This window comes from Ammospiza nelsoni, chromosome 27 (genome assembly GCF_027579445.1).
Source record: "Ammospiza nelsoni isolate bAmmNel1 chromosome 27, bAmmNel1.pri, whole genome shotgun sequence".
Classification (NCBI taxonomy): Eukaryota; Metazoa; Chordata; class Aves; order Passeriformes; family Passerellidae; genus Ammospiza; species Ammospiza nelsoni.
Window position 1 is genome coordinate 2,776,018 of NC_080659.1, and position 11,645 is coordinate 2,787,662.

Here is an 11,645-nt window from a genome sequence, read left to right on the forward strand (position 1 = left end):
TTTATGGAGGAGGAGAAAGTTGATGGACTGTTGGTTTGTCCAGTGTCATTGGAGAGGTGTCACTGTCACTCTTGGAAAACTATAAATGTTGGAGTCAGAAAATAAACTTCCCTTTTTCTTCACCTTGAGAACAGCGGTGTGTGCTTGTGTTCTTTCATGTCCTACAGCGACAGTTATCTTCTGTTAATTGGGCAGTTTATCTCTCCCACAACCAACCCTCCCTCCAGGAGAGCTCTGCTGTCCATGGCCACTGAGTGTCCCTGCATGGCTGATCCAATCCCAGCATTCAAAGGGGAGATGCTCCGCCCAGGGGAGGAGCCAAGCATTCCTGCCTGGATCCAATCTGAGCCTGGCACAGCACAGCAGCCTTTGCCCCCTGCATTGCCAGAGGAGCAGCTTTCTGCTGCCCTGCATGGCCAGAGGGAGCCCAGGCCCATCTGCAGCAGCCCTGGAGCTGCAGAGGAAAACTCCCTCCTTGTGCAGGATCCCTGCTGCAGCAGAGCCACAGCTGGCACTGCAGGAGGGCTGAGCCCCCCTGGGATGGGGCTGGGACACTGCCCTGACACACAGAGAGTCAGGGCATGGTCTGACTCTGGCAGTGTTTTTGTATTACTGCATTTTTTATCTTTTTTTAAATTTTCTTCTCTAATAAAGGACTGTTATTCCTATTCCCATATCTTTGTCTGAGAGCACCTTAATTTCAAAATTATAATAATTCAGAGGGAGGGGGTTTGCATTTTCCATTTCAGGGGAGGGTCCTGCCTTCCTTAGCTGACACCTGTCTGTTCAAACCAAGACACTCTGTTACACACACACGTGAATGAAGACAGCTTCTCCCATCATCTTGGAGCCACCTTGGAGCCCTCTGTAATATTTTCAAAATATTCAGGTTCTGACATGTCAGCACATCAATCAATCAATCAATCAATCCCATCTCACCCAGAATATCCAAAAATGTGCACGACCGAGCAAACCCACAGATTTCATCAGTGAACTGTCATACTTTATCTAAGTAACTTCAATCAAGATGATAAACATTAGTAGTGATCTCCTACTCATCTCAAGCTGCCTTACAGCGGAAATAAGAGTCATTAGCTCTGTTTGGGAGATAAGGAAGGCACAGGGAGAAGAACTGATTTACCTCGGTCACGGATTTGGGGCAGGAGCTGAAGCATGGTTACAAAACAGCTTTAATATCATGGAAGAATTTGGGTTGGAAGGGATCCTAAAGCCCGTCCAGTGCCACTCCTGCCGTGGCACGGGAACTTCCACTGTCCCAGGCTGCTCCAAGCCCTGTCCAGCCTGGCCTTGGGCACTGCCAGGGATCCAGGGGCAGCCACAGCTGCTCTGGGCACCCTGTGCCAGGGCCTGCCCACCCTGCCAGGGAACAATTCCTGCCCAATATCCCAGCTAAACCTACTCAGTGTCCATTTAAAGGTATTTCAGAAAATCTGATCTCTTTTTAAGGTGTCCCAAGCACCCAACAAATGCAGCAGGAAAGATCTCTGGAGGATTTTGAGGATGAAACAATGTGAGAATGGATTAAGTGAGCTCCATCATACGTACACAGAGTTACACAAATATTGTACAGCAGAAAGGTGAGCACTGACCCTAAAATGCTGTTCAAGGCCTTTGATTCAGTGTTCCACTGCTTGTAGATGAAATCTTTATTTATACAGGTTTAGAAACCTTCAGTGCTGGCCAGTTGTAATCACCAGTGACCCCTGCACAACTCAGACCTGCAAACCTGACCAGCCCACATCTATTCCCTCTCCCAGTTTGCCCAGTGTGACCAGAGTTTTGTTCTGCTTTAAACAGGACAAGTCCCACCAAAGAGCTCTCTGCACAAATCAGTGGGATTTTGTAATTAAATACATTTGGAATTAATTTATTTTAATTTCTCCCTAAGCCTGGAGATCTCAAAGAGTACACAAAGGTTCCGAGCATAACTCAGATGAACAAAAACAAACCAAAACAAAGAATGTCCTTTAGCATGAATAAGTTTGGGGTAATTCCTCCAGCTTGTGATCAAAATTACTGCTGACCTAAAAGCATCAAAAGGAGATTTTCAGCGAGCAGATTTGTGGTTTTTCACAGTGTCAAGAGGCAGAAATGCATTTTTTTCAGGGCTTAATCACTTAGCAGGAATGTTTCAGGTTTGGAGGTGACGTGAGTTGTTTGTTGAATGAGTCAAAGTGGCTTTTTCACTGAGTGAACTCCTCTCCTATGGTGGGCAGAGCAGGTTGTTCTCTCACCATCCTTCCCTTGCTCCTGGCGCCCATCACAAGGGGATCCTATGGGGAATTTCTGGATTTCTGTTCCCAATATTCCCTGGGAAGCATGAGGGGAAAAGGAACCCAAAACAGGCATTTGTGAGACAGAACCTGAGCAATGAACCTTCCTGAAAACCAATTTTGTTCAACTTTTCCCACATGAATCCAACCCTTCACACTCCAATGACAGTGCCAAGGTGGGAATTTCCTTCAGAACTCAACACTTGAAGCACATGGATGTGAAATAGTGAGAAGTGAGGGCTGAACACAGGGGAAATGGAAAGAATCAAACATTTCCACTTCCTTGGAGGTGGGGAAGGCCTGGAAGGAGGCCGGGTGTGAAGTGGGAGGCAGGGGAAGAAGCTCTTATCAGAGGCAGGATCTGGCCTTTTAAGGTCAAGGAATGAAGCCTGAGCTGGGCCAGTGTGTGAAAGCATCAAGGTTTAGGCCACAGAGTCTCAGCCCTACCTGTTATTTTTATCTGCAGCCCACAAAGTCACACCTGTGCCCACACGAGCCTCGGGGCTCCTGGCGAGCGCGGCCTCCAGCAGCGGAGAGCACAAAGTGACACCGGGCCCGTCCCCACAGGCCCCAGTGGAAATATTGATATTTACAGTGACATTAGAGCAGTTTGGTCAGGGGGATTATGCAACCAGGAGTTTCTAAGGTGCTTTGGTGTCTGTTGTTTCTGCAGCTGGAAGTATAAAAGAGATTTATAAAAGAGATTTCAGCGTCTTGCCTGAATGTAGGCTGAGCTCTGTGTTATCTGCATCCTGGACAGAAAGCACCAAAATATTTGTAAAATTATGCTGCTTCTTTGGTTTTCACCTCTTTTTTGCACTAAATCTGTTGGTTCTGTTTAGACAGAGCATCTCTCAGAAACTCTGCTTCTCTAAAGAGCAGCCTTTGAGCTTTACCTGCATCCCGGACCAAAAAATGTGTAAAATAAAAGCACCAAAATATTTGTAAAATGATGCTGTTTCTTTGGTTTTAACCTCTTTTTTGCACTAAATCTGCTGGTTTTGTTTAGACAGAGCATCTCTCAGAAGCTCTGCTTCTCTAGAGAGCAGCCTTTGAGCTTTACCTCTGGACAGGCTGAAAGCAAGGCACGGTTTCTATATCAAGATTGTTAAATGCATGAAGATAAGAAGTAAAATCCATCCTAATCACTTCTGTGATGCTTCTAATCAGCTAGGAAGGGCTAAATGTGCAGTGCCCTGGTTTAATGTGCACCCCTGTGAGGGTGAGGACGTGCTGTACTCAGGGGTTTGCATTTGCTTTCTACCGCCCTGCTCGAAAGATCCTCAACTTTGGTAAAAAACTTTTCCTCCCACTAAAAGAAGGCCCTTTCAGGGCTCAGCACTATCTCCCCTCCTTTCCCTTATCTCCCCCCTGAGCCACAGATCAGAGGGGACTCTGATGAGTTGGACTTTCCAGCAGAGTGTGCAAAACCCTCCAAGAAAAACTCGATATCTCAGCGGAACTGATTCAGTGCTGAGCCCTAAACTGATACATAATCAAAATGCCCCGAAATCAGCTGCTGAATCTCCCTTTGCTTCAAGCCCAAGGCAAGACTTCGACCCTCAGATTATTCTTTTTGTTTCAAGGATGCAGTAAAATTAAAAAAAAAATCCTGTGAAGGGCAACCAGAACAGTTTCTCCAGACAGAAATTTTAACTGGTTATTTGTCAGGAGTAAAGAAAATTAACTGGGATTATTAACAGAGTGGATTTCAAAGAAACAAAGGGAACCTTCACACAGCACAACTAAAATTTGGAGTTCTTTCCATCAGGATAGTGTAGTCAGCAAAAAAGGGACAAAGATCAAGCCTTAATCAGCAGCAAGTTGTTATTGATATATAACTGAAACACAGTCATGGTTTTAGTGTGGGATTAGAAAAGATGATGTGGATTAAATACAAAATTCAATCCCTGTAATATCATATCTGTATTTTATTATTCTCAGTTTCCTCCATTTTTAAATTTTGCTATGTCTCTCAGTGACTTCTATAAATTGTAAAGTTTTTCTTAAATCTTTGCACCTGTTTATCCTTATATAAAAAAATTATATCTTCAACAATTGATAAAAATTTGGTGTTTGAAGTTTCATTTAAAAGCACAGCTGAGAGGAACATTCATCACTAAAACATCAAAAATAAAAATCCAAGCCTAAGTCTACATATATTTTAATTAAATAGAACAATCAATGTAATATAAAAGGGCACAAAGTGACTTGGCAGAACTTCCCCGTATTGGAGATTTCTGTTCTTGGCTCTGAAGTGAAAATGGTTGATTTTAAACAAGCAGAGGGAAGGAAACTTCCAATTGTTTTTCATGAAACACCCAGTTCCGTTATGAAATTCACTGCCCCACAGACAATCTTTGGATGAAATTTTCATTCCCAATTTCCTGATCCCTCTGGCTTCATCACCCGGATATATAAGCACCAATCCATGGGAACATCACTGGAATTTACCTTTGTTAAACTGGGCTCAGAATCTGGAATTTGGAGCTTAAATCACACAATTTGAGCCAAGTTCCCCTTGCCTCTCATCAATATAAAGGAGCTTGAGAGCTGCCCATTTTTTATCTTTTAAATTATCTCATCCTAAACTAAATCAAAATTCAGCTCTTAATCTCAAGTCACTCCAGCACATCAATATCAAACCCGTAGGAGTTATTGAGAATTTGCTCTGATAAAATGAGATAATTCTGATATTTTTCACTGATATGAGAACTTACAGTGATAAGATGAGGCCCAGGTGCTGATTTACATCAGAAGTTTTCTGATGTAAACTTCTCTGAAAACTTCTCACAGGGACACTGTACAAACACTGCAAGCAGCAAGCAGTTTTTGATCCCTGCTGCTGCTGCTTCTACACCTGAGTAGTAAGAAAAAAATTAACCCTGTGGTTTGGTGGTATCTCAGAGTGCTCTTTAAAGCTCCCAGCCTGTTTAAGATAAAAGGGCTCCACTCTAATTACTCATATTCCTGAGTATTTGACATTCACACGGCACAGTGGTTAACAGGAGCTGTTGAGGAACACCTATTACTCACTTCTTATGTCTCAGTGGGAAATAACGTGGTCTGATGATGAAAAGAGGCACAAAAGGAGCAAAAAACAGAACCCAATGAACTGTGGCAGCCAGTGCTGGAGGACTGGAAGCTTTAAACTCAAACTCAAACCAAAACTGACTCAGAAACAACCCCAATGTGCCAAAGCCCCAATTTGCTGCATGTCTATTTTGAAAACACAAAAATTATTGTTGGCTCCAAGTGTTAAATATTGCTGCAGGTCTGAAAATGGATTGTAGGGCCTTTAATTTCCAAAATTAGGCATTTTCACCTTCAGCTTTTCTAAAATCACTCAAGCTTTGCATTCTTTTCTTGGAAGTTTAGATTTCAAGATCCCAGAAGGATTCTCTGGATCAGATTCCAATTACTATTTATTATTATTATTATTATTATTATTATTATTATTATTATTATTACTATTACAACCATGGATGCTGAAATCTCCAGAATCACCTTTTCATCTACAGATTCCAGGTCAGAAGGATGAGCTTCCTGATGTGCTAAAATTTTAAGCTCTAAGCTATTAAATCACTGTCTCCACAGCCTAATCAAAACAGGTGGTTTGTTGGAAACTCAATAGAATTAATTTTGTCTTTTTGGTCTTGAGGTAAGAGAGTTTAAAGGCTGGGAACCCACCATGAGTTACCAAAGCAGCTGCTTCCTTGATTCCCCAGGCCCTGTGGTCCAAGCCCACAGCTCTGAGGCTGCTCTGCTCGGGGTAAGAAGCCTCAAAAGCAGCTCAGGTATTCCTCAGTTGGAACAATCTGACCTCTAAATTTGACTGTGAGTCTCTGACAGACCATAAGGCTGCAAAATGCTGAAAAGCCCCAAGGTGCTGCTGAACATTTACAAGTGGCCGAGTTTTGCATTTCTTGGTCTGCAAATGCCTCAGTGAGAGCTGCTGAATAATCACAGAATCAAAAAGTAATGAAGTTTTCACAGTGTTTGCTCCATTTCAGTTGCTTCTGCACCTGAGAAATCTGACCTGGCCCTCCCTGATTCAATGCAAGATATTCATAAATTTCGGGGAATTTTTTCTTCTGGGAAAGGCTTTCAAGAAATCCTTTTTATTCCCCAGTTTTATTTCATAGCTTGGATGGATAGTATTGACTCTGAGACAGTTTAGAAATAGTATAATCAGAGATTTGAGTATTTCAGCCAAAAACTGAAATCAGCTTTGGAGTCCTGAGGATGGGATGGATCTGGAGCTGCGGGGATGAGCCCAGAGAAGGTATCAGGATGATCAGAGGGGTGGAGCAGCTCTGGGAGAAAAAGCTGAGAGAAATGGGAATGTTCAGCCTGGAGAAGAGAAGGCAAACTGATAGTGGCCTTCCAGGACCTGAAGGAGCTCCAAGAAAGATGGAGAGCCAAAATTTCCAAGGGATGGAGGGACAGGACAAGGGGAATGGCTCCCACTGCCAGAGGGCAGGGCTGGATGGGAGATTGAGCAGGAATTGTGGAATCCATCCCTGGAATGGATTTCCCAGAGCAGCTGGGGCTGCCCCTGGATCCCTGGCAGTGCCCAAGGCCAGGCTGGGCAGGGCTTGGAGCAGCCTGGGACAGTGGAAAGTGTCTCTGCCATGGCAGGGGATGGAATGAGGTGGAATTTAAGGATTTAAGGTCCCTTCCAGCCCAAACCATTCCATCATTCTGTGATTCTATGAAAACTCAAAGCAATTCAGATCTTGGTACTTTCATATAATTTCTGCTTTTTGTTTTTTTTTTTTTTAAAGAACTAAAACTCTCCTTGGAAGCCAATTATGTCAGAAAAATAACCTGGACACTAAGGACCATTTCACAAACATCTTTAGTTGTTCCTTCAACTTCAGCACCCATTTGTTGGACCCTGCCCCAGGAACACAGAACGTGAATAACGGAATTATTCTTTTTCCCCTGGCCATCTCTTTGAGATATCTGAACTCTTTCATTCACATCAAATGCTGCTGAGAGAGGCTGGAATTCCCCTGAGCTGACTAATGCAAACCAACCCAACCTGGTCAAGAAGTCCTGACACTGCCCCTCACTGAGATCACCCTCGAGCACCATCACAGGGACCAGATTCCAGGAGCAGCCCCTCCATATCAGACCTGGCTCATTCAAAATATCATCTATAATATCATCTATGAGAAAGGAAAGAACACACAAAGCCTTTGTGCCCCTCACAGAGGGCAGGGATGAACCTGGGATATTTCCAGCAGCCGCTCAGGGGCTGCAGAAGGAACCTGCAGGGTGTGGCTGCATTTACCTTGATGGCACTGCAGGAAAGCTTTTCCTGGCACTGGATCTTCACTCTCACGATGGGAGGAGATGAGAAGGAGCCCAGGAGCTGAAGGAGCTCCTTGGAGGAGCAGTTGGATGCGCACGAGCGACGTGCGGCAAGTGCAGCCCGGCTTCCGCCCTCCTCCCCTCTCTGCCTACCCAGAGGGATGGAAAATTCCATCTGCTTCATACTGATTGTGACCAAAACTGCTGTCACAAAAGGGTTTTTTAAAAAAGTGAAGATCGATGGGCAGAGATAAAGCTCATTATTATCTGAAGGTTACCCCACAGGTTACGGTGATGCCTCGGCAGGAGGAAGAAGTGAGAGGCGGCCACGAGCCCAAGGTAAGTCCCTTCCTCCCCACAGAACGTCACTGCAGGCCCTGAGATCCAGGAGGCCTAAACTGAAATCTAAAATTAGGCACAGCCTCAGAGGTTTTTTTGCTGACACAAAGCCAGAAATGCTGGCTCAAGCAGAGCTGCCATTGGTCTTAACGAGTCAAGGAATTCTGTCTTGGAATTCCTAAGAACTCCAATTCAGAAGTCAAGACCCATCAGGAAATAATTGACCACAATTCTACTCTTTTGGAGGTGCCAGCAGGTCTTGAAGAAATCCCTATTTTAAAAGCAGAGTGGAATTCTGTCATTTTGGTCATTTCTTATCATTTGCAAATGACAAAATCCCCCTGCTCTGCAGCAGCTGAAAAGGTGCCACTGTCACCAAGTCCATGACAACACTTCCAGAGGAAAAGCAGAACAAATCCTTATAAAAACAAGGACTTTCCCTCATTTTCCAAATCCATCCAGCAAACACCAGTCAGGAAAGAACCTTCTCCTATATTTAATATTCCCAATTCCTTCTTTCATTTTCCATTAATCTCTTTCACAATGCCCAACGCAAAATATTTTGTACAGCCCGTGAAATTTCCAGGATCCCAATCCTCCTGCTCCTTGTGTGGTTCCTCACAGCAGCAGCTGCAAATTATTCCTGATTTACCAAACTGAACCAGGCCTTATCCCTGAGCCCCAGAGATGGGATAATATCCCATGGGATTTTGCAAATCCAGCCAGATTCCAGCCCTAAGAAGTTATTTAGCATTAAGCAGAGAAACTGAAACCAAGTCCAGCTCTCCCTCTCTTTCTCCCAGTCTTTTCTTTGCCCAAGCCAGCACAAGCACTTCCAGAACTCAGGGCTAGAGGGTCCCATTTACAAGAGTTTCTGCAGGACCTAAATTAAACTCCTTTCACTGCTTCCCTGTCTGTTCCAGACCATTCCCACTGAGATGTGCAGAATATTCAGCAGATTGGGACTGGAGCATTTCAAGGACCATGAATTTCTGCACATGGCACCTTTGTCATTGTCTCCTTAAAGTTACAAACTGTGGTTGTCCCTGGATCCCTGGCAGTGCCCTAGGCCAGGCTGGACAGGGCTTGGACAGGGCTTGGAAGGTGAAAGTGTCCCTGCCATGGCAGGGGTGGCACTGGATGGGCTTTAAGGCCCCTTCCAACCCAAACCAGACTGAGATTCTGTGATTTTATGATAATTTCCCAGCAGGAACACACTAATCCTTGAGTTCTTTTGCAGAAATCCTATCACAGGACCTGAAGTGCTCTAAAAACTTTCTTTTTTCTTTTTGAAAGGAAGCAAATCATCCCCAGCAGCCTGGCCTGGAGGCTGCCAGGCCTCCTCCACTCCTGCACGTGCCAAAGGCACTCTCAGCCCAGCCTGATCACATCTCTCACTCATTAATTGCTAATAACAAGATTTTCTCTCAGAGGTTTCCCTTTCACTCTGCTATCACAGGAAATAAATGAAACTTCTGAAGATTTTTCAGGCACAGTCAGTGCTTCTGAGTTTCCGTAACACACAGAGCTGCTGGCAACCCACGAAAGCTGAAACCGCTCACTTCAACCCCAAATCTTGGTTCCTCTGTGCCCAAGGCAGCAGGGTTCTTATCAGGGCTTTATCAGTCTCAAAATGCTGGCTAAATAAAGTCAAGGCTCTAAATTAGTATTTGGGTTTTGTCTGAAAGTGCGCTCAAGCTAAATCTGGAGTGTTTCCACTAAAGCTGCTCAACTCCTTCCAGGTTTGCACTCAAACAGCAGAAATAAACAGCTAGGCCATGACAGAAAAAAGCAAAATCCAGTGGACTATCTCCTCCATCCCCTGCTTATTCCAATCTTTGCAATATCCCAGTTATTGCAATATTAAGAATCACAGTAAAAATGCACAAGGCGGAAGCAGGAGGAGTTTCTTGACTCCACAAGAAACTAAAAATACTTTTCCTTTTCAAGACATAAAGGCAAAATCTGCTCTTAACTCCATCTTACCTGATTTTCTGCTATTAATCATGCCTTAGCTGATCTTCTGTTATTAATTACACCTCACCTGACTCATTTTTATGACCTGAATTATTGCACAACTTTGGTAAAGGAGGGAGCTGTGGCCTGGCACCAATTTCAGCAGACTTTGAGCTGGTTATTCACCAAAAGGATTCCACCCCCTCATCTTTTAGGTCTGAGGGACCCCCAGGAGATGGGACAACTCCCCAACTCCCCAAAATCCAAATTTAAGGGGACACTTCACCGCCAGCTGCTGAGGCCATGCTGATGTGGTAGCACTGTAAGAGCCCAGTGAAAACAAATCAGTGAAACAAATCCAGTGAAAACACCCTTGAAACCAGGGCAAGCTGGAAGACCAATTATTAATTAATTAATTAGAGTGATAAACAGAAACATTTTGTGAACAGCAGAAGTTCTAGAGGTTTCTGCCTCAGGAAAAATCAGGGCAGGGACCCCAAGAGCAGTGATGGGACCTGGTGTCGTTGTTTCCAAGATGTTTTACAGCTGCTCAGGAAAAAAAATCTGGAATTGATACAATTTTCCCAATATCTGCTGTTTTTCTGGAAGCCTCTATGAGCTAAAGATGCTTCATTATAAAACCCTCACCTTTTAATTAAAGAAAAATGTGGGGACTTAAAAATCAGACGGACAGAAAACAACAGCAAAAACCCAACCCCACAAACAAAACAAACCAAAACCAAAAGTTCTTCACATTTGATTTCCTACCCCAGTATATTTTGAATTTAACTTTTAAAGCTAAAAGTTTAAAGAAATTCAAATTGGATTGGAATATTTTCTGGGTACAGTTGATGGTTTAGACTCTTTACAAGAGAACTGAAGTTCTGAGGCACCTTAAAGATGCCCAATTTTTGAAAGCGGTGGTTTTGAAGTGAAACCTTCTGCATTTGGCAACCAGAAATGCCAGAAATTGGAGAAATTCATGTTTTCTGCCTCATATCTGCAGGTTGTTCCACTTGTGCTGGCATGGAAGTCATCCTATAATTAATTATTGCAATAATTATTATGAGCAGGGCTCTCATATTGGATAACTGGCACGTAGGACCCTTAGAAACTGTAATTCCTTTATCCCAACAAATCCTTGGTTGCCCCCAAGAAATCCAGCCAGTGAGAAGCCAGAGAACAACCAAATTCTATTTTAGAATGGTCAAAATTTAATAAAACTTTTTTTTTTAATTATATCTTTTATTCCCTCTGCTACAACCAAGGGCTTTTGTCACCTGTGGAACTGGAGGTTCCAACCTTTGGGTGAGTTCCCACTTAAGGTTTTTTAGTCTGTGGAGACCCAAGAAATGTAATTTTTGCAGGTTTTTTTAATCAATAGAGTAATTATTTAATCTCCAACTTCCTTGAAACCCAAAACAATGCTGGCTGCTCAAATAAGCACAGTGGAAAGAAGAGGCAGCAAAAGTGTCCGACTTTGACAATGAGGAAAATAAAGTGGAATAATACAACAAAATCTACAAATATCAGCATTTGTATGTGAGGATGGAACAAGGAATTGGGGAGGGAGATATTGGACATGGCAACAGTGAATATTTGTGCATCTAGGTGTCAGCAGGGATGGAGGGTGATGGGTGCCAGTTTGGAGACAGAAATTCAGGGACAGGTAGGGGAAAGCAGAGAATGCAGAGAGATATAAAAAGAGGGGGTAGAGAGTAAAAAGGAGGATGGAAA